This window comes from Pezoporus occidentalis, unplaced genomic scaffold (assembly GCF_034315485.1).
Source record: "Pezoporus occidentalis ecotype Australia unplaced genomic scaffold, CSIRO_AGI_Poc_V1 ctg81, whole genome shotgun sequence".
In the NCBI taxonomy this organism is placed as follows: Eukaryota; Metazoa; Chordata; class Aves; order Psittaciformes; family Psittacidae; genus Pezoporus; species Pezoporus occidentalis.
The window spans coordinates 1,159,749-1,184,171 of NW_026916170.1; the positions used below are offsets into that span (position 1 = coordinate 1,159,749).

General features: G+C 40.5%; 1 protein-coding gene across 4 annotated transcripts in view; it reads right to left on the reverse strand.

Annotated features, from left to right (window-relative positions):
• NLGN4X (neuroligin 4 X-linked) overlaps nt 1-23,835 on the reverse strand; it is a 181,979-nt gene extending 158,144 nt beyond the window's left edge. Inside the window, exon 1 of one of the 4 annotated variants that reach the window (XM_062603761.1) lies at nt 23,228-23,835. The gene's annotated coding sequence lies outside the window, so the exon portion shown is untranslated. Of the gene's footprint in view, nt 1-4,587; nt 4,607-23,227 lie in introns of those variants that run through there. The other 3 variants (XM_062603766.1, XM_062603765.1, XM_062603763.1) reach the window with 3 other exon arrangements.
• Nucleotides 23,836-24,423: the final 588 nt, after the last annotated feature.

Here is a 24,423-nt window from a genome sequence, read left to right on the forward strand (position 1 = left end):
CTAGGTTCCCTCTAAAACTGGGACTTGGCACCTGCAGTCCAACCTCTCACTTCGCTATCAGATTACTGCTGGCTGAACAAAGTTAAGCTTATGGCAACAGGCTATGCTCGGTCTTTGGTTTTATTTTTCTATAACTTACAAGATTCTGTGAAGACCACAGAAAAAAGTTTTGAATTCAAAAGTTGATCTGAATTTACCAAAGCAATCTTGATTCTCTAATGATTTATATTACTAAAGGATATAATTCGAAATTAAATTACCTGTTTTTTTTAACTTAACATTCTGGATACACAAACTGGAAGAATTTGTGATTTTCTTAACCAACTTGAAATAAGTAACTTTTACTATCTGAGCATTTTACCATTTTCATCTGAATTATTCTTACAGACTAATGTAACATGAATAACAAAGCATATAATCATTCAACTCTTTATTGCTATTTGCTATACATCTTCTGCAGTGCAAATTATTTTAATTATTTCTCTCACCTCATCTTAATTTGTTGGATATGCTAGAGGAAAATAAATAAATAAATAAATAAAAGGTTTAGTATATACCTATCAACTTTCTGAACATTTGCAATGGTCTAACAGCTTTCCTTTCACCTCCCTCCCCATTTTGAATATCACTTTCTCTTAAAACTAGTATCTCCCTATCTATACTTGCGTGTATCCACTTATATATGCTTACTGTAGCAAACTGATTCACAAGTTTCTTAAACAAATCTTAAACAAGTAACCACTGAGGCAAGAATTCAGTTGAAAACTCTATGCACCTTCCTTGCACTTGACTTGTGGCTCCTTAAACCATATATGAGCAAGTAACAATGTGGCACTAAATCCTTTTGGTAAGTTTGACATATTAAATTGTATTTGTGAAATAAATGCATTTTGTTTAATCTTTTTACTTAGAATTAAGTCAAATGCACAAAGTTAAATTTCTTAATCATAACTTAATCATTTGTTATAATTTATTGTGCTGGATGAACCATCTGGAAAATGTTAGATAAAGGTTAAAAGTGATGATAGATTCCTGGAACACACACAAGAGAAGCATGAATCCCTGGCACTGGATTATCTCAATCTTCATCTAATCAATCACTCCATGTAATAACTGAATCTATCAAATTTAGAATTTTCCAAAATGAGCACCAGTCTAGAATAATTGATTGAACAATCTAATAACAAACACAGTAATAATAAAAGCCCTTAAATTTCCCCAGGACAGTAAATCAATATATTAGCCGATTTACTTAAACTCCATTACATGAACAAAGTTGCCTAAAGTGTTTCCAGTGTCTTGGAATATTTGCTGAAGATTTCAAAGCTTCCCAGAAGTTTAATAAATCCTCTCTTGTCTTGCATCAGAGTGAGAAATAAAAAGATTTCTTGCTCTGTAGGGCTATGTATAAAGTCATTGTTCTGTATTTAGAACTTTGTTTTCAGCTAGACCTTGCTTGCTCTAGGCTGTCAGTCATTTTTAGATCTCCTGCCTGCAACAGCAATAGTTTTCATCATATGCTGTTGATTACAGGTCATAACAAAAAGTTATGATTGTCATGAGTCCAATATCTCTACTCTCTGTCCACTTGTCTGGTTGAGAAGCCAATTGCTTTTCTCTGCCCTGCTGTTATTTGGAAGAACATATATATTCAGGAGTGAATGAGTTATGAATATTTTGGCCTTTTAGTATTTTAGTTCCCCAAAATCAGAGAAAGGCTGCAGCTCCCTTGAGCAGAGCTCTGAAGTCAGTAAAAGTTCTCATGAGATCAGTAGACTGCATAAGTCGTTCCACGTACCCATGTCTTGTGTTTGTTGTCTTATACTTGGCTGCAGCCTACTGGACACACAATTTTGGGAAGAAATTCTGACAGGACATATAGGTAATTATACTCAGTGGTAGCTGCTACTGGAAAATTATAAATCACATCTGAGAGCATGGCAGTGACAGCAATACCTGTCACAAAGTCTCAAGTACGGCATTAAAGAGAAAAATATTACAGAGCTCTCTCACACAAAAGCAAGGCTTCTGCCATTTTGCAAACTACAACACAAATTTTACTTCTAAAAGCTGTAAGCACAGATGATACACCCTGAGTTATATAAAGAAACAAAGCTAACACTGATCAAAATGATATACCACGTACTACATCATGGTGCTGCGTGAAGACAACAGTTCAGATCTAAGAAGCTGAGTATCAGAGGACTTTCTGCCACAGAAAAGCACCCAGCGGTGGGTGCTTCTGAAGGGCTGAACAGCACTGCCATGTCACTATGAAGATACCTGTACCGAATCCAGCCCTTCAAGTAACATGGAGTTACTCATTGCATCAGGCTGAAAAATATTTGTAGAAGTACTGCTTTGAGGACATAGACTCCAGAAACATACATATGCAGTCAACATTAATATAGAGGATAATGATAAACGTGTAAGCTCACACCAGGCAGCTAAGTGGCCTGATTTTCAAAAGCCTTGGAAAACTAATACCTCAAACAAACCCTCTGGTGTTAGAACACAGCAGCAATAAAACCCTGGTCTGCCTTGAACACTGCAAACTCCAAATGTTTTGTATGTTATTTTTCACAAAGTAATTTGCCTATTTGTGGAAAATTTTCTCACTGTAGGTAGCCATGCTAACAAAGATATTCTGCATGCAAGTAATCATTTAAAAGTTTTTACAAATAAGCCTGATCTTCCACTAATACATAATCTAAATTGCAAACACATAAAAGCATTGCCGTTTGCAATTATTTTTTATTCTTTTTTTTGATTAACTTGATGTAATTGCAACTCATAGATGGGCAAGTGGTAAATGCCTCTGCTGTAGTAATCAGCTGGTTTTAGTCAATAATGCAATTATTAAATCTCAGGAAACAATAGGATATCATGGCAAAACCTTGGTTTTGCTTAACAGAGCTCTTAACTTTGAATTATCACAGGGAAAACCTTTTTTTTTCTTAACTCGTATTTTTCAGAAGTTGAAACTGAACTTGAGATACTAGGAAAAAACAACAGACCTATAGAAAACACAGATCATATTCTCTTGAGATTACTGTATTTCAGACTATAGTATGTAATCACTTCCAAACATGCAAACAGAAATTGCTGCTGTTCATTATCTATGCACAAAGAAATGTTACTGCTTCACTCAAGAATCTGACTGTGTGACATGAAAACAAACCTCCCTATCTGGTATTCAAGAGACAGATGTTCACAGTAAATAACTACTACAGATGGTCATTTTTTTCTTTTTTCTTTTTTTTTTGTTAAAGAATTTGAGTTATCATTTTTTATTTTTTTAAAATTACTAGTTAAAAAAAAAAAGAGCTATTCATAGAAGCCATTCAAGATTATCAAGTGGATACATGATGCAATCTTCTGCTTGGCAATGAAAAAATTCAAGCATTTAAAAGATCTGAGGAATACATACACATATGCATAGGCATTTTTTATTAGAACTTCTTTTATTTGGAATATATTTTTTTATATGAGTGCTAATTAAAAAATTCCAAACATTGTCTACTCCTTCAGCCCTTTCCATGTGAGAAATATTAACTGCTGCTGCCGAACTGAGAGAGCTGCACTATAACAACCAGTATATTATTCTCTCTATTGGTACCCTTTGGTAAAATTTTTAAATAGAACTATTTGAAATTAATTAGAGTTATATAACATGCTCAACCATTACTATCAATAATGAAGCTAAGTCTTCTGCTTCCAAGTTTTCATATTCCAATTAACTCATAATGCCATAGGAAAGCCTGGAGCTTAGAACGGTCAGGATTGGCTAATAATGGAAACTGCAGTTTACATTGCTGCTTTTGGAAGTCTACATTTTATGTCTTGAGTTTAGGCAGGCAACTTACTTGGACATTTTCCTTCTGAAATGCATATGACATTTTCAGTGTCTATATTGTGAACTTAGTCCTCTAGAGGTAAGTGTTCTTCTATATTACACTTTGCCACCACAACAAAATTCAACCGTGTCCACTGTAAGAGATGTCAGTCAGTCTTTAAACCTTATCAACAGTAAAACATTCATTATAATTATTTCCAATATATGCTATGCCTACCATGAGAGTGTTTTTTCACTCCTTTTAAATTCAGAATAATTGAAAACACTGTTAAACACCACAGATCTTTTTTTTTTTTTCCCAACATAATGTCTCACACAGAATGTACTCATAGATAACTAGACTGGCATATAAAATACTCTATTTCATCCGTAAGAACTATACTGCCATGAAAAGAGCAATCTTTTATGTTAGAAAGAGACCTGTAACTTTTAACAGAAATAATGATAAAGGGCAATGGTAAGTGACCTTTTCTCCAGAAATAACACGGATGTCTCAAGCAAGGCCTTAGAACAGGAGAGCCAACAAACAGTATGTAGTCTGTGAAACAATTTCAACTGACCAAGATTACATCTATGTTCATTGATCAGGTTTCACCTTATTACTTACAAACATCAATCATGAGTGTTCAATCTCATTCTAAAGAAGACCTTAAAAAAGTAAACTGCATCTCTAAGCTCTTACCTATTTCCAAAATTACAATGGGAGCCTAGAATAATTAGTTTGCATGCACATGTCTACAGTTTGAAAGCAGACCTCCGTGATATGCAAGACGAACCATCCCACATGGAGCTCAAGCAAGGTCTTTCCTTAAAACTTTAGAAAAATCGTACCCATCATCTGCACATACTTTTAAGGATCCTAACAGGCAGATCATCTGGTCAGTATCTGATACTGTCTAGACTGAAAGAGCAGCAAATATTAAGTTTAATATAGGAATAAGGCCTGAGGCTGTGAGATATGTGGTGAAGGTATTAACAAGGTGTGTGCAACACCCTGAGAGGGGTAATTGGCTGCTATTAGAAGTGATTAGGTAAACAGATGGAGGTGAGATGGCCCTTAATGGTGCCTCTGTAGGGTGGAAGAGGAGGAATGATGCTAATGTTTCATGTTCTGTTCTGGACTTGCACAAGTCCCACAGCCCTCAAGCAGAAACTCCTGTTATTCCTCATTCATATATAAAAATACACCAAAGTGAGAAAGCAGCACCTACGCACACCATCTATGATGGCAGCAGCAGGTAATTTGACTACAGTCTCATCTCCACTTCTCTCAAAAGTATGAATTTGGTATTTGTATTTCTGCATAGCAGAGGGTGAGACCATGATCCCATTCTGCAGGTAAATTGATGGGCTGGCTCCTCTCACTTTCGCAAAGCAGGGATGCCTCTTTGATAAGATTTGTGCCCCCAGCCATGTCGGGCAGGACTAAACTTAATAAATTACCAATTATTTTTTCCATATGAGCTCAATTAAGCAATGACTAGCTTTGGATTTTAATGCTAATACAGCAAGTGAACTTACCAACAGCAGTTCTGAACCTGTATTTCTGTTGCTCCAGTAGGTATTTGGCAAAATTTTTGCAAACACAGCCTTACTGAACACATATACAGTTCACAATGAGATACCCTGCAAAGATCTTTCATCAACCATTAATAACTAAGCCACGTGGTAAAATGATTTTGTTGTTGCTGGGTTTTTCCCCAATTCTTATTGAACAGTACAGAACCTACAGAGTCACAACTTCTTATCTACTTCTGTTTGCGTCAGCCAACCTCTAAGAATAATTAATTGGAGACATTCAGCCACTGGGCATCTGATCTCATGATCTGAAGTAGTTACTTGGACTATTAATAAACATGCATTTCTTCAGTGCATAGCTTTTTCAGGAAAGAAAACTGCAGCTAGGCTTAAAGATGTGATTGAAAAAAAAAAGACACTGATGGGATTAGTTCAGAAGACTGAATCACTCGGTATTCAGCTCAAGAATTCTGTGGGCATTGTTGTTTGCCATTACAAAAGCCAAGATCATCATGGATAACTCTGTACTCCCTATGTGGCACCTCAGCTTCTAAAGAATTTAGCCATCTGATATTGCAACATCATTCCTTTCTGAATGTGGCATTTCTGGGAAGAGCACCAAGATATGACAGCAATCACTGTATGTGTTGTTAACGCCTGTGGCTAAATTTTGTATTTTGGAATACCTTGAGGCATCAGGTAATGTGGATATTGAGCAATTCTCATGGTAATTTACAAAGTCACAATGCATCTAAATGGACCATAGCAATTACTGTTTCATAAATGACGTAGTCTTAGGAAGAAAGTATGCCCTTCCTTCCAAAGGATATATAATGAAATGCTAGAAGTTATACGAGAATACAAAGTCACCTCATACTTTGAAACAGTGTACAAACAAGTACTGGTTCTAGTTACAGGAATATAGACAAAAATAAGGTAAACTGACTTTTTTTTTCCTTAGGAGATCATTAGTTTAAAAATGAAGCTATTCTACTGATACACTATGCCTTGCCTAGAACAAGCTAAACAAGCGAAAGACCATTGGAATTCTCGCTACTCTTCCTTTCTAAGGAAAAGGCAATATGCAGAATATTCTAAGCTATGTCTTACATGATCCAAATTTTCATATTTTTGATGTTAAGGGATTCTTGCGGTTTAAACCCAGTCAGGCAACTTGTTCACTCACTCCCAGTGAGTGGTGCCGGGCTGACAACAATCGAGGGCCCCCCCCTCCCCCGGCTCTCCCCTTCCCCGCTCCCGGAGGGACAAGAACAGTGCAGCAACCAATGTACAAAACAAATCACCACCGCTACTACCAACGACAACAGTGATAAGAGAAAATAACAAGGGAAGAGAATACGAAACCACCGGCCAAGAAACGAGTCCCACTGGTACCCTTTTGGGTCTTTGAAGTACCCTCTCTTGAGGTAGTCTATGCCGAGGATGCATGGAGCCTCTGGACCGGTCACAACAGGGTGCTTTTGCCATTCCCTCCCAGTCAGGCTGATTTCAGCCTCCAGCACAGTCAACTCTTGGGATCCTCCTGTCACTCCAGAAATATAGATGGGTTCCACCCCTTAACAGCTTGATGGCATCAGGGTACACTGTGCACCGGTATCTACTAGAGCCTTATATTTCTGTGGGACTGATGTGCCAGGCCATCTGATCCACACAGTCCAGTAAATCCGATTGTCCCCTACCTCCACCTGGCTGGAGGCAGGGCCCCTCTAATGGTCATCACAGCGTTGGACACTTAAGTTGTGGTAAAAGGGATTATTCTTCGTTATCACAGGAGCTGGAGTAAAATCAGCTCTTCCATTCCATCTGGGAAACTGATCACCAGAGACTGAAGCCGTAGCTCCCATGGGACGATCAGTCTTGGCCCTTGCTCCCCTCTTCAGTTCACTCACCCATTCCTCCAAAGCTGAAGTAGGTTTTCCATCCCACTTTGTCATGTCTTCTCAGTGAACCCGCAGGTAAAACCATAGGGTACCCCGTGGCGTATACTTCCTGTATCTCCTCTCTTGAACAATAGGACGCCTTTTGTTAATAACTGAGACGTGTGTTGGTACACGTGAGGAGCTGGATAAATCAGATAGATTGTCCCTCAATTGTTCGATGTCCTGGGACAGTTTTTTCACAGCTGAGATGATGGAAGGGGTGAGATTGTCTTCGAACTCTCGGAGTTTATGAACCATTTCATCCACTGTTAGTGGTACTATGTCATTCCAGGTTACTGTTGCCAATGAATGGGCATATGATGACGGTGCATTCCGTGTAAGTTTTCGCCACATGGGTCGTGTACATTCAACTTCATCTGGATCTATGGGTGTATCCCCGTTATTCGGCTTGATGTGATAGATCATCTCTACGATGGCTGATTCCCTCAGAGACCGGATGCCTTTGTCTATAGTAGTCCACTTGGCCAAACGACTCATAACATCATCTTGTATGGAAACTTTTCTTTCACAGCTGCCAAGAGCCTCCTCCAAAGGCTGAGGGACTTTTTCTCTCTTGCAATTGCTTTGTCAATTCCCCCTTCTCTAGCAAGTAATCCCAGCTGCTTGGCTTCTGTACCTTCTAGCTCGTGACCATCGGCCCCATTGTCCCAGCATCGGAGTAACCAGGTGATGATGTGCTCCCCTGGTTGACGGGTAAAATCTTTTCGCATATTCCGTAGCTCGGTTGAGGTCCGAGGTCGAGAAGTTACCTCTTCTTCTTCTTCTTCTTCGTCATGTGATGATGACTCCTGATCAGATTCTGGACCGGGTGGTGAATTCATTGTTTCTTCATGTCGCTTCACCCTTCTTGCCTCCTTTTTGCTTGTTCTCTTGCGTACAGGGGCAACCGATATTGGTACGAATTGGTCCTCTGGTTTGGCTGCAGTGATTATCACTGTGGTTTGAGTAGCAACTGTACTTGTTGCTGGGGGTGGTGCAGCTGCTGTGCTTGGAGCTGGGGTAACCACGCTGTCTGTTGCAGTCAACGTTTGAGCAGCTGCTGTACTTGCTGCTGGGGTAGCTGCGCTGTTCATTGCAGCCAAAGTCTGAGTAGCGACTGTTGCTTTGCCCTCAGATCCACCGACATTCTTTTCCGGATAGTGTTGAACAAGGCCCTGTAAGCATAGGCCAAGCCCCAGCACGTTGCCATGATTTGTCCATCTCTGGTATGGCCAGAATGACCACACACCTCATTTAAGTGCTTTACTAATTCTTCTGGATTTTGCAGTGGCTCGGTAGTGAAATTCCAAAGTACTGGAGGGGCCCACTGACCTAGATACTTGCCCATACTATCCCACACACCCTGCCACTCATGGCTGTCCAGCCTCAGGGAAAATCTCTTGGTCCTCCTACATCGTCGTTTGACCCCAGACAAGACCCAAACCTGACTCTGCTTAACTCTTGAAATCAGTCGTGGGCAAAACACACTGTATGCATGCTAGCATGGTGATTCCCATCACCATCAGCAAACAAGTCTCAACAGCATTAAAAGGCCATTCAAAAAATTCAAAACTCTCAAACGTAAATGGCCTGGGGGGACGACTGGGAGGGTAAAAGAATGTCTCCTTCACAGGTTGAGCACCTGAGAAGGAGAAAAAAGATGTGTAATTGCTAAGCACCTCCATCATATACCTCCCAAAGTATAAAGGTGGTGACCACACTGGGAGCATAAGCCAGATCAGTTTCATGATCAATGATTCTATTGTATTACAAGTCATTACCATAAAGTACAATGAGACAAAAACCTTAGCCCAAGCCCCACACTTGAAAAACACTAATACAGCAAACACCGGATGGAAGTAAGATACGATATACTGAAACTGTGAGATCAAGAGGATCAACCTTGAGAGCCAATAAATCAGCATTGTGATGAGTGACTATTAATCCAGTCAGATCTGTCGTTAGCTCAACCCCTCGTGCCCCACGTTGGGCGCCAAAAAGAACTGTCATGGTTTAAACCCAGTCAAGTAACTTGTTCACTCACTCTCCCCAACCCCTCGTGCCCTGTCCGGGAGCAGGGAAGGGGAGAGCCCCGGGGGGGGGGGGGAGACGGACACGGACCTCGATTGCTGTCAGCTCTGCACCACTCACTGGGAGTGAGTGAACAAGTTGCCTGATTGGGTTTAAACCACGACAGGGATCTAAGCAGAATTTTTGATTTCTGAATGCTGTTGCCTTGAGTATGCTAGCACCTAAGTCCTGGCAATGCCAAGGGTCTGCAATTCACAGCTCTAAGCTTTCCCCTAAGACACTGAAGCAGTGTTTTCCAGAGACTCCATAGCAGTATTTTTCTATTTCCTTTGCTCTCAAACTCTAGGTCATGCTGTTATTTTCACAGTCTTGCAACTGCAAATCCCAACAGTTTCACTATGGCAGGCACTCATGGAAACAGCCACTACTATACTGAGAATGGTCCCTCTTTTGCACACCCTCACACATGAGCTTTCCTTACCTTTTGTTTTGCAGATTTTAGTTTATATTAAGGATAATCAAAATATGGTACACCGCAAAACAGATAATATTGATTTAAATACTGTCCTGGGTTCAGCAGTAGCAGTCATTTTTCTCCTTCTTGGTAGCTGGTTCAGTGCTGTGTTTTGACTTTCGGCCTGGGAACAGAGCTGATAACAAGGATATTTTGGTTTGGCCAAGGACTTTGTGAGCCTCATGCTCTGCCAGGGAGGAGGGGAAGCAGGGAGGAAGCAGAGACAGGACACCTGACCCAAACTGACCAAAGAGGTATTCCATACCACAGCACGTCATGCCCAGGATGTAACTGGGAGTTAGCTGGAAGGGCTGGGAGTCTGCAGGGTTGGAGGAGGTATCGGTCAGTGCTTGGTCGGGCTGGGGGGGCGAGTTATCAGTTGGCTGGTGGTGAGGTGATGTATTCTCTTCCCTTGTTATTTCCTTTATCATTATTATGATTAGTGGTAGCAGTAGTGATTTGTGTTATACCTTAGTTACTAAACTGTTCTTATCTCAACCCATGGGAGTTGCATTCTTTTGATTCTCCTCTCCGTCCCTCCGGGAGTAGGAGGAGGGCAAGGAGGGGAGGAAGTGAGTGAACGAGTTGCCTGACTGGGTTTAAACCATGACAAATGCTTAATAAATATTGTCCAATAATTAATTTTAATAACCAACATGCAACACTTGAACGTAAAAATTACTGCATTACAATCAGCACTTACAGAATAAAGAACTGAAACAACCAGTGGTAATTTTCACATGGTCTGTTGTACGAAGTGTGAGGGGAGAAGCATGGCAAAAAAAAAAACAAAACATCAACTTAGTCATCTTAGTTGTTTCCACCTTCTGCATCAGAGCAAAAGCCCAGAGAAAGATACTCATCTGGAACCCCTCACCACTGCCACTGCTTTTCCTGGCCTGCCACTGGGAAGAGTCTGCCCTTTTCTTACCTCCTTCCCATTTGTTTTCTGTTTCGTTTGTTTTTTCTGGCTAAAGTAACATTCATCATTTGTCTATGCTAATAAAACCTTGTGTATGTAAGCCTGACCCAACATCCTTTCTGCAAAAATACTTACAAAAATTTAGAATGAGAATTCTTTCCTACGTCTCTAGGTTGCCAGCCCAGGACAAAGAAAAGAACTGAAGGCAACCAAAATCGTGGTGGGTAGGCCAAAGTGACTCCTGGCATGACTTTAGTTACATCCAGATCAGAGAACCCAGAAGCATTTCCCAGTCTGAGTGCTGGAGCTACATCCCGATTCTGTATCATATTCTCACCTTCTCCCCTCTTTCCCAAAGTAGCCATCTTGTGCATTTCTGAAGCAGGATTGACTGGTGTTGCATGTGGGGTTTTTTTCAGTCTAGATACCTGAAAACTATTTCCCCTCCTATGGAACATAAGCCAAATCAAACCTAAACAAACAAACAAAAAAAGAAGAAAAACCAAGAAACTCCCAAAAAATTCATTCCTTTGCTCCCCCTTCTCCCCCCCCCCAAAAAAAAAAACAAAAACCAACAAACAACACAAAACAAATACCAAAACAAAAAATAACAACCAACTACTCTCAAAGATATATGAAAGACTCTGGAAAGCAAGTAACAGTCTAGACAAAGTCTAGATTCTTTGTCTTTTCTAACCTATCCTTTTTTTTTTCTTTTTTTTTTTTTTTTGTGGAAAATGTTTGTTTTTTGCAAATAAAAACAAAACACTGTTCTACAAAAAACTGAGCTCTTCAGCCAAACTCTTTCTCAGTCTTCTCCAGAAAACTGCTTCTGGGCTGAGACATCTTTTTACATAAAATTCAGTGCTTATTTATTCATAGGAAGTATGTACTATAAATAATCAATCCTGGTGTGTGTCAGAGCGGAAAAAGGAATTGCTATAAGGTAATAAAGTAGGTTGTAGTAGCTTCTTTTTCCTCTTCCATTTGATTTTTCACCTTGACATGAAAATTCTATCTGTCTAAACACAAAATCTGAGCACATAATAGAAGTTAGCATGGTTTCATAATTTAAAACATTTACACCTGAATTTAAATTCTGATTAAAAAAATCTTCCTGTTTAACAAGAATCATCTAAAGGTGAAAAATAAATTTAAAAGATAATTTTATCTCTAAAAATCACTTAGGTTTTAAGCCTCTGTACACATAGTAAAATGTGTGTCATGTTCAAGAATCTCATTTTCACCACCTCCTGTCATTCACCTCCATCCTTGTCTTATCTTTTCAGAGTCACCATGTCAAGACAGTTAATGCAGTTACATGAATTTGTGATGGACCATTTCACCCATATTCATTCAGGGAAACATGTGGATGGCTGGTAAACAATTTACTCCACAGAGAACAAGTTCTTCTTAGCTGAAAAGGGACCTCTGCCAAATTAATACATTAAATCATGAGATGTTAGCTGCAGAAGGAGGAGAAGAATCCCGGAACCTGACTCTCTTTTTAAGCACTGAATTAATACTTCTAAACACTCAAATATTAGGCACAGTTCCACTGAAGACAATGGTATAAACCAGCATTAAAACAGTGTTAGTGAGATCTTAGTCATGCTTGCAATCTTTTAAATGTACAGCTCACAGCAAGTGAAGAAAAATGGCTCTTAAAAGTGATGATGTATGCATTACGTTCATTTATATGTATAGGGGAAACTTGCTTATTAAGGACACAAAAAGAAGGTCTACTCTGAGGAAAAACTAATTTCTTCTGCCTGTTTTATTTCTCACCAAAGATCTACTATTTTAAAAGATGGTATTTTGGGCTAGGCAGAGCTACATCAATATGATTTTGTTTTAAAAAGTGATCAGAGAAAAATTTGTAACTATGGAATATAACTTAGATATGAAGTAATGGTACAGCAGCCCCTACACAGACTTTTCATCAACTATTATATTAACATCTTTGAGTGATGTATATGAGTAGGATGAAGATATATTTTACTCTACTTTTCTTCCTCTCCCCCCTCCATTAACCAGTGACAGAACCATCAAAACCCACGTACTTTGCCAAGCCTGGCTTTATATAATGCTAGGTAATTTTTTTACCATGTTCTGCATGCAGTTCTTTGCAAGACTAATTTCTCTGAGGAATTTCAGGTTAACAGTAGAATTTGCCATACTGGGGAAATAAAAAAAATCAAACCAACAAATTAAAAAAAAAAAAAGAAAAAAAAAAGTGTACAAAACAAAAGCCATATACTTGAAATTAAACAGCAAATATGATTTATTATGATTCTTTGGAAAAACAGGATAAAACTAAACAAACAATCCTAAACAGATATATATTCAGTGATGATACAACTGGGTACGATTTCCTTAAGAAAAAAAAAAGGGTGATATTTTAGTAAATGCTTTACTTGGACAAAAAAACCCCAAAATTTTAAAAGATTATTCAGAAGAAAACCAACTCAGTTTCAAAGAGTATAATCTATGTCCCTACAGAGCAAGGATACTAAGAATCGTATTTCACCTTGACGCATATAGTGAATTTCCTTTTAAAATATTGCACCCCCTCAGACTAAACAAAACTATCATGTCCAAAAGCACTGCCTCCTCTTGTAGGTCTGCCTTGACTCATATCCCACTATTGTAAGCTCTCAAGTATCCAGTATTTGAACTGCCACTCCTCTCACTACTCTATTCTCCACGCTTTGCCTGCTGTCTTCAACAGCCAACCTGTCACTCCTATCCTTTTCTTATATTCTTGTTTTGTTTCTTTAGTGAGCAACCTGTATTTGTTTTGAGAATCTACTGAAACTGCAAGTGACTTCTTACCTCCTCCCACTCACTCCATTATTATTCTTTTTTGTGAAAGCTAATCACATTATCCTTCTTCTAAAACTGATAATCTGTCTACATCTCACTGCTTGTTTGCAGTCTCTGATGAGGATGTTCACCTTGAGGCAATGAGAAGGGAAGGAAAACACCACAAGTTAAGGATGCTGAATAAGAGAACAAGGGGTTTGGCCACTGAAGAAGCATCCTCATCTTGCACAGAGGAAAAGGTGAGAACTAAAATATGCAGTTGACTTATTTTAGACATAATTAATGCTTAGATTTCAGCCTTAAGAGGTAGAAGTGGTGTTACAAATGCTATCACTGCTGTTAACAAATCCATCAATTTTCTTCCAAAATGGAACTGGACCATCTCTCCATCATCGTTATTGACACCTCTGGCTCCAGACAGTATCTTCTTCAGCTACACACATTTTGGTTCCTCTTGAATAAACCAGCTCCAACTAGTTTCAGAAAGCAGTGCACTATCAAGCCTAACTAAATGGTCACCCTCTAGGGGCAAAGAAAAACTAAAACCTACCACAGAAGGATATTTCTGTGAGTGTTATGGTCCAGTGATCATGTAACACTTGCATTGTATACCAAATGCAAGTTCCATCTAGTTTTCCATTCTTATCTAGCTAAGAGCTAAGAGAATTCAACACCATTACAACCGCTCCCATCTCCTATCCTTCCTACAGCATTGCTAATATAACTTCTACATTGCTAATGTAATTTCTATTGCCAGAACAAGAAATCCTTCACAAAAGGCACTCAAATTCAGCATAACAGAACTTCTAATGCAAATTGCCAAGAGGTAATGGAGTTTCTGATTTAGCTGTTGAAGCCATTGTCATCATACTAACCAGTATTACACGCTTAATAAGTCATGAACAAAAAGCACTTCAAAAGATCTGGGATGCTCAGACAAATTACGAAGTTACAGGAAAAGAAAAAACAGACAAACAAACAAATGAAAAACTTTGCAGGAAAGGCAGAAGTAGAGAAAATGAGAGATCCTAACTGTATGTTCTAATTTCAGTCTTATGAAGCCAATGCTCTTAGACAAGACAGATTTGAGCAGGAGGACAGTTCACTACAACTTCTTATTTCCAAGGGAAATAAAAATACAAACTGACAATTCCAAGGAGAAATAGGTATTTGCTACACTAGAGTGCAAATTAAGATGGGCCAGCTCTTCTAGCAGGGAACTAACTACTCTTGCTTGCACTTGCATGCCACTCTATGTCCATAACAACTCAATGTAAGATAATGGTACGTGATAACTGCACATTAACCTGCTACATTTCAGCAACGTATCACCTCTTTACCAGATCAGAGCAGACAAATCAATGCAGCATGCCTTTCACAGTCCAGTAGTATAAAAATATTGCTGGCCCTAGTAATGTACTCTGTTCTTTAAATGTAAGTACTATCTGGCCTACATTATCAAATTCCTAAGGCACTGCATCCGAAACATCACCTCTATGTAGAGATGATATCAAACCAATATAAACAGTAAGCATTTATCATCAAAAAACATAATTCGAACACGGTTCAGCTACAAGACCTTGGGGGGAGGCGGGGGGGGGGGGGGAGAAAAGACATAACAAATGTAATATTAAATGAAGAAGTGTGTTTTCTTAATAACTGTTAACCTGTTTAAACTGAAGCACTAAGTCCATCTATCATGCACTGTAACTTGTGCACCTGAACTAAAGCAAAGTATTATCACAGTGAGCATGAAATGAATATGCTAGCTCTTCCCTACGGAGATGTGCTCCAGCTCCACAATTAATTTCCAGTTGTGCCACTTGCTATTATTTAATCTGTCAAAAACAGTGGATCTACATCATCTGTCCCCCAATTCAACACCTGCACACTGGAATCTATACACACTGAACATATCTAATTTGGGCAGCAGACCTACTGCTGGCTATGTTAATACAAATTCACAGCCTTGGGTACCCCAGTTAGTCTGTCCAGCTGTGCATAATTTGCAGAAAGTTCTACTTCCCCTCATGCCATTGTGCACTGAGAACTTATCTTTACTTTCATGTATATGATGTAAAATGCAGTAGGCAGACATTATAATAATTACATTAGTGATAGAGATGTATTTGGCTTGGGAGAATCCAGCCAGCAAATCAGTGACTGTGTACCTGACTGAGAAGCAACACTGACTAATGAATGTTGCCTTGAAATACTGCCTTGAACCATCTGCTCTAAAGTTTGGGTGATCAGTACATTTCATACAGCAATAAGTCACTATTCTGCTTCTGTAGTCACTGCTATCAACATTTTTCATTTGCCTGAGACACCCCATGAAATCCAGATACAGTCTTACTATACAAACTTCAGAGTTTCGGTAATGGCAGATGTACCAAAGATTCATGTGGGCTTCACCTTTTCTTACATAATTCCTCTGGAATCCAGGAGAGAATTTTTGCCCTTTTTTGTCACAACTGTCTATAAGAGAATATTGACATCTATGATCCAAAACCAGTACAACTGAACATCCAGGGAGATAACAATATTACAAAGCTACTTTTGAGATAAGGCAAAAACTCTCATCAGCACAACCACAGCTAACCAGATGACTGCATGAAAATGTGTACAAACTGGATGTGTGTACTACATCAGTTTGGTTACTAGCACGTACCCAGCTTCTGTTGAAAAGCAAATCCAAGAAACTTCAGGGAAAAATCACAGATAGTAACAAGCCTCTATTTTATAAACAGTCAGCAACAGAGCACGAGTTGAGACACTACATGATCATTTATCATCTAGGATACTTCTCTAGTGCACGTTATCATCCACACCTGTAAGAAGCTTTTCAATAAAGAGATGCAGATGTACCTATTTTTCAGAGCCTACTGCTTCCTTTTTTACTTTTCAAACAAAAGTTTGATGGCAATTTCATCAGCACAACTTACCATAAAGTTGGGAGAAAACTTCTAAGCGGTATGACACTGCCAGTGCTATGCAAATACTCCATATAATTCTATCCAAATACTACCTACTCTTAGGACCTGACCAAAAGCCTTTTAAAACAGTACTCTTTGCACTAAATTCAGCAAGACCTGGTCCCATGACACCAATCTGTCAATGGGCTGTTAATCTCAGTCCTATTACACAAGTCTGTTAATGTTCTATGCTTAGATCCAATAAGAAAGTAAGTAAAAATACATTGTACATTAGGCATATGGCTTATATGTTATATGGCCCTGTATGAATAATACACTGATTTTGTTTATTTGAAAAGACAGATCTGGAAATCATTCACAGTAGATCAGAAAAAGGTAAAATCATATCTCAAAGCATAAATATATTCCCTGTATAATTTTCTGATACTTTGATCTGTGTATGCCCAAATGCCAGAAGGAGATATTTGACTACTAAGTGATACAGACTGGTGGAGCAAAGTCAGTAGAGTAGCAGAAAGGAGAAAAAAAAAAAGAAAAAAGTTTATTTATTAGCAGAAAAAAATAGTTTTAGATTTATAACTGTACTATTGATAAACTTTGAGTAATTCCTTGCTGGTTTTAATAGCAGAGGACTGCATAAGGTCTGCAAAGAACTTTATTTATTAGAAAAGAAAACTGACTATCACATCTACTTTGCAAGATTAAGATTTATGGAAAACTTAAAAAATTCTAAAATCAGGACTACAGAAGTCAGTACAAAATGAAGATACAGAAATAAAACACTAAGAATCTGGTTCCATTCCAGATTCTTTATTTAAAAATGAGGCTATCAATCAGCTCTGCCCTTGTTTTATTACATTTGGGTGGATAGAAGTAGGGCTTTTACGTATCAGAAGTCAGAAGTAGGACACATAATGTAGTACCTGTTTATTAGAATAGAACAAATAGGTATTCGGAACTAATTACTGCACAGTCTGTTTTGGAATAAAAAAAACTCCAAACAAAAGTGTTATTGAAGTTCATTAACTCATTTTTCACTAGAGTTCAAAAGCATAAAAGAAATCCTGTTAGAGAAAATGTAATTGAATTTTTTTTAGTCCTCTCCATAGTGTTTCTAAACACTTTTTTTTTTTAAAAAAAAAAGAAGACTTGTTGCCATTAAACTGTGATCCAAACTGACTTTAAAACATAAAGAAACTTGACCTCCAACCCAGTGATGTCCGGCAACAGTATCACAAGATCACCACATGATGGCACTGATCGATATGGCTGGTCAGTCTTGGAAAGACCGCTAACTTGACAGCAACACTACAGAGCAAGGTCCCAGAGTTTGAAAATCTGTTCCTTCCAGGTCTGTACTGGGCCTGTGACTACTGACCCAGACACTGCAGCAACAGGCATTTCCGAAATAATCAAGCCATTATAACACTTCAAGCAACACTTAGGGACAGAAACCTTACCTATCATCCTCTTCCACTTCTGGCTGTACTAGACCTCTCCTAGATGACAGTGACTACCTCCATTTGGACGACAAGGGAAATGTCCTGCCTCTGGACTCATTTGCACTGAGAAATAGCAGGCCATAATTTTTTGTCTACGGCATTCAACAGATGGAAATTCAAAAGATACTGCTAGATGGAAGTTTGCTACCATCAAATCATGCCACTAATATTTTATCTGTCATCTATTATGGTGAAATATTGAACTGGCTTAGTCTCTATTTGTGTAACCAAATCTCAATATTTTTTATTAATTTAAATTTATATACAAGTATATAAAAATGAGCTAATTCATTCTATATATGAAATCGTAACAACCACTACATAATTACTAAGACTGTGTTTCATTTTCAAGGCTTACCTCTCCTGAAAGGCTCAGCCTCCCCATCAAGTTGCCAATCTCAGTGAGCACATAAATAACAAAAGACAGACAAGCATGGAAAACCCTAACCCTCTACGGAAGCTAGTCAGAAGCATACACTTAATGAAATACATCCTATGACATTAAGGGGTGTGTGGGCTCGGCACAGAAGACAGACAAAAGGAAGAATCACGCATTGTGACTACAATTTATTTTTACATTATTAGAGTACAAATCTGAGCATTCCTAGCTAGAGATCATGCAGCTGGCTTGAATTAGCCATGCCACTGCTAAAGCCCTACTGCAGATCACACGTGAAAAGCCAGTGTTCTACATGGGCTGCTTCTATTCAGGTCTTCATGCAACGTATGCATGCAAGACATAAAGTAACCTGCTTCATACACAGCTTATTTTTAATATCAGAATTCATCCCCATTACTTTACATGGGTTAAAGAGGGCACAGTGTGCCTGTAACATCTTCCAGAATAATTTTCGACCTTTAAATTTAAATAAAGTACTGCAAGCTATTAATCATTTTTTCAATTTTATCTTCTCTACCTTTATATCCATTTCAAGTTGTTTGAAGTCAATTAGCATTGTGCCCTATCTCACTGCAAATATTTTTTCCAAGAGTATTGGAAAAACAAAAAACAATTCCACTAAACAGCAAGTTGGGTTGTTTTTCTTTGTTGTTTGAGGAGTTCTAACTGGTGTGGGGTTTTAGTTTCTTTTTGTTTGGGTTTTTGTTTTTTTCCTCTTCAAATCCAGTATGGGAACTACTAAAGTAAATATAATGAGAAGTACAGCACTATTAAAAGTTGACAGAGTACATAACCCTGTCAGGTGTGAGGATCAAAATCACCCACAGCAGAAATGCTTTACAAACATTGCTTTAAAATACCTGAGTTGAACTATGATAGAGGATAGCTGCAGCTATACATGAGATACTTACATCGATTTGTGCAGCTTATGTTTAAGTTTGGGGTTTTCTATTAGGTTTTGGTTTCTTTTAAAGACTCACAGCCTTACGATTCAGTGCATGTAACTAGCCAACCTTACACGTGCAGCAAAGATCCTGAATCTTCTCAATGACAAGTCTTCAAGTGACAGAATGACTAAATTATATGCTGGTTATAGCATGATGCTTATTCCTGTCCCACCCAGGTGGAGCTGTTCTTTACACTATGTGATTCAGCCATCAAATAGCATCATGCGTGTTTGAAAGGCCAAGAGGAGGCTGCATTGAGAACCTGTCAAAAACAAATGTGCAAACCTCTATGCAGCAGTCAGTAAATGTTCCTTGAATCACTCTTTTGTCAAGAAAAAAACAACCAAACAAAAAAAAAACCACCAAACCAAAAAAAAAAAAAAAAACCAACAAATCTTTGTTTCTATATGGTATCTTTTACACAAAGCTTCAGTTAAAACAGTTTTTCTTTCTGACTCTTGCCTTCATCTCTGTATGACAGGTCTTCAGCTGAAGGATGCCTATCAGGAATTATCAGGTGAATGATCTGACCAAGAAAATAGGATCAGCTAAAAAGATAAAGTATTTGAAAGAATATAAAATATACAGGCTAGCACGGCATCTCCAGTAAACCTACTGGTTTTGCCACTTGTCTTACTTTGACCCAGTTGGCATGTTTCATTTACACTATGAGGCCTGGTTTTGTTTGCTTGCGTTGTGATACCTTTAAAAGAAATGACACTTCACCACTGACCACTGGGTTTTGATGATCAAGAACAAACATTAGGAATTTTTGAATTTACAATCAACATGTCTATGATGCAGCACTGCATTTAAAAAAAAATACTAGGCAAGTATTCACTCCCTCCAGAAATGCAGGAGGAAGAAAACATGTATTTTCTTGTCTACACGAATGCTCTCCAGTAGAGACCAAACCTAAGGGCCATTAAAGTAAATGAAGAAAAAAAAAATAAAAAAAATAATTTTGAATTGGCTTTGAATTAGAATCCTCTTGAGGACCAAGACATTTTGGATGCCAAACTGAATTTCAGTTTTAGTATCTGGTACAACTTAATAGGCTGTAGAAGCACACAGCACACCAACAGTAATTTCACCTATATGATATACAGACCTATGACTAGAGAGCAACAACAGGTGTACTTACACACAAACGGGTAATACTTCCAAGATTATAAAATGAGTAGGACACAACTACATTTCATTTTATATTGTTCAGAGAAAATTGCATGCCATCATAGATCTTGTTGGTTTGAGTTACCAGAAACAGCACGTCATGTTTTCATGTTCTCAGTCTTTAATCTTTTGCTGGAATATGACTCATAAGACAATCCATGCAGCCTTCTACTCAGTAGTATAGGCAAAAATATTTCAGACGTCCTGCCTTAACACACATCTGTATGGATGCTACCTGTATAGAAGCCCACACAGGTAATTATTAATAGTTAGAATATCAAATGCATATGTTGTAAGCAAAATCAAAATAAAATTCAAGGTTCATTTGATATACAAATCTGCTCAGTTTTATAAAGCAGAGTTGTGTTCTTATCTAGGAATTGCCATCAGTGGATATGATCACTTCTTTTCTTAGGGTGACAGTTTATTTCTTTGATGTTGACAGGATTTATCCATTTGATAATTATTAAACTTGTGTCCCATGGGATGCGGACTACTGCCCTTCCATTTAATGAGATATCTAAATTAGCAGTTATATTTATGGCTTGGGAGGATAAAAATATCAGCGATTTCCATTCTAGCATAACTGCTTGTAAATTCATCCAGTTAAGCTTTGCCATCTGATCACCTACTTCTAAACATGTGCATGTATCCCCTTAACATTATCAATCATTTAAAAACAAAAAGTCAGTCTAGAATTTTACATTTGCTTTCAACACAGATCAAACATGGCTAAATAGCTCTCTTTTCCTTTCCTTTTTATTTTCATTTTCTTTTCTTTTTACTTTCCTTTTTTATATTTTTATTTTTCCTTTTTTTTTTTTTCCTTTTTTTGTCCTCTGTGTTTTTTTTTAAATACAAAACGTCTAAACTTGCACACGTTTTTCTGCCACCCTTACCACAGTAACTAGCAGAAAGTCCCTCCACGCATTTTGCCTCCGACCCAAACGCTGACCACAGGCACCCCGCACCACCACCAGTTCACGCAGCTATCACACGTCCCTGCTCCCTCCTGCAGCCCGGCCGGGCCTGGGGCAGGGGAAATTCTGCGCCCCCACCTCCCCTCCGGATGTTTTCCCCTCTCCAAGCGCTCATCCCCACCCCAACGCGGACACAGAACCGAACCCCCGACCCTAACGCGGCCGACCCGCCCCAACAACGGCGGGACCCAGCGGCGGACGCGGGACAACCCCTGCGGTGCGGGAGGTGGCGGCTCTGCTGGAAGGCGCCGCAGCGCCACCTGGCGGCCGCGCCCCGCCCCTGCTGCACCCGCGTTCTCCGCAAACTTCCCTTCTTCCACCGCACCCCCCCTGCCCCAAAAGCCGCGCTCCCGAACCGGCCGATGTCCTGGTCGCTCCGCCGCCTGCCCTCACCCCCGCGCGGGGCACCGGCACGGGCCCGTTCCCCGCCATCCCTCCACGCCGCAGCCGCTGCCCGGGGGCGCCCCCTTCCCCCCCGAGCCCTGCGCGCCAGCGGAAACGTGTGTGGGGTGCTGGGGCTGAACGGTGACTGCCGGCGCCTCCGCTGCTTCCCCCCCTCCCCGTTCCAACACCATCCGTGTGATGGGCCTGTGCCGGTCGGTCGGTGGGGGCTGCGGGGCTTCTCCCTTGGGGAAGGGGCAAACAGCGGCGGCGCCTCACGCCGCCAGCCCCCCCGGCTGTGCGGAGGGACGATTTACTGTCGGGCTGGGGTTGGGGGGGAGGGTGGTGCCTTTTTGTCTTTCTTGTTACTCCCGTTCTCCATTCATCAACCCGCGCCAGGGCTCCGCGCACGCTGGCTCTGCCCAGCGCTGGTTCCCCGCTCCACTGAGTGCGGATACCCATGCCCACCATAGGACCGGGCATTTTACCTCAGCCCACAGTGAGAAAAAGGGGGGGGGGGGAGAAAGAAACAAAAAGAACCATCGCGGTTCGGCTTTAGTCAAAGCGGGTGAACCGCTTAACCCAAAAAGAGACAGATTTCCTCTGAGCAGCAGCCTCCCTCCTTCTCCCCCCACCACCGTCTCCCTTCTGCCTCTCTGTGGTTGCGGAGGCGGCCAGGGAAGTGGTTAACCAGAGCCCTATGTGTTGGTTTTGTGTTTCCCCGATAACCAGAGGCGCACACAGGGCATGAGGTACCGCTCCTGCTCCTCTCCGCGCTGGCAGGGAACTGTGGCTTCGTTCTTTCCCTTGCTGCCTGTACTGCAGATATTTTTTCCCTCCTCTCCTCCACACTCTTCTGTTTATTTGGCTGTAAGGCAGAGCTACTTTGTAAACATCTCACACAGAACCCCAGACCCTTTCCAAATAGCTGATTGCAGCAAAATGCCTACAAACAAATTATGGTGCAAGAGGGCAATGTAGGAGACGAGACCGGAGCGGATTTAAAAAAAAAAAAAAAAGAAAAAGAAAAAAAAGAAGAAATTTGCATAAATATGCATATGTGACAACCAGATCGCAGATGATGGTGGAGATGGCAGAAAGAAAGTATCGCTTTATCACGATGGGAAAAGTAAAAGCACAGACGACTGCAGCAAACTGCTCGCCCTTTGCCAGAGTAGCAACTGCAACACCTCTCCCTCTCCCCCACCCTCGCGGGGGAAAAAAAATAGAGAAGAAAGGTAGGGGGAAGCAACAGAGAAAAACGAAAATGAGCACTCGAACGGCAAATCCAGCACTCCTACCTTAACACCGGAATAGATGCAGCACAGGGGTCTTTTTCACAGATTCTTTCGGGAAATCCTCTCGGGCTATCATGCAGCCGAGATTATTCACACACGGTTCCTGCTCTTGTTTTTGGAATCCAACGCGATTCCCTTCTCCAAAGGAATGCAACGACGACGAAGGGGGGGGGGGGGGGGGGGGGAGCGAATAAAAAATTAAAAATAACGACAAGAAAGACAGCAGCACTGAAATTGGAGGAAACTCGTGTTCTCGGTTGTAAGAGATCTACATTCGGGCAGAAAATTCATTGCAATCAGTGCGAGAGTGAGAGTTGGATCTGCGAGCCGGAGCCGTGATTGCCTATGCAGAGAAACCGAGCCGGGAGAGACTGATCTGCAAGGCGAGGCGAGCTGGGAGGGAGAGGGGGGAGAGGGAGGGGGGGAAGAGCGGGTGGGGGGGAGAGGTCCAGGCTGTACCAGGCGCTCTCCTCCTGCGATTGGACCAAACTGAATGAAATTTGCGAAGCCAGCAGCCAATGGCTCCCCGCCGCCGGCCCCATCGCTACAGAAACCCCGTCTCCATCCTCAGCCCCGGCCCGGGAGCGCCGCAGCCCCGGGGAGCGGGTATCGGCCGCCGGCGCCGGCCGCCCGGGGAGGGGGCCTGTGCACACCGCGGGGTGAGTGTGCCGGTGTGCGGGTGTCGATGCCGGGGGGGAATCACGCTGTTTAGGCTGTCGCTCTCCTTGCTCCGGGATCGCGTTCAGCAAGTGCGGTCTCTGTTAACCCTTGAAAGCTGCAGCCTCTACAGTACCAGGCTGTCGTTACCATGTTCCCCAAGATGCATCTGCAAGCAGCTAACAGTATAATTGCATACCAGCCACTGAAGCGTTTTGTTCCTGTTGCCTTTCCTCCCATACAAAAAAATAACAAAGTAGACATTTGCCCAGTGTCCAGTCATTTTATTTCAGTTGTGGTTGGGGTTTTTGTGTGTTAGATTTTGGTGGTTGGTGGTGGTTTTGGTTGATTTTGCTTTGGTTGATTTTTTTTGTTGTTGTTTTTTCCCCACAAAGAGACCAGTTATTTAATGTCCCTATTTTAGTTAGCTAACCACTGTTGTGAAGGTCAAGTGTAAGGGCTGAAGAGGAGGGCCTGTGGTTACTAAGTACTACAACGCAGGGTCTCCAGTTCACTTCCCATGTATAATTTCAGACTGAGGG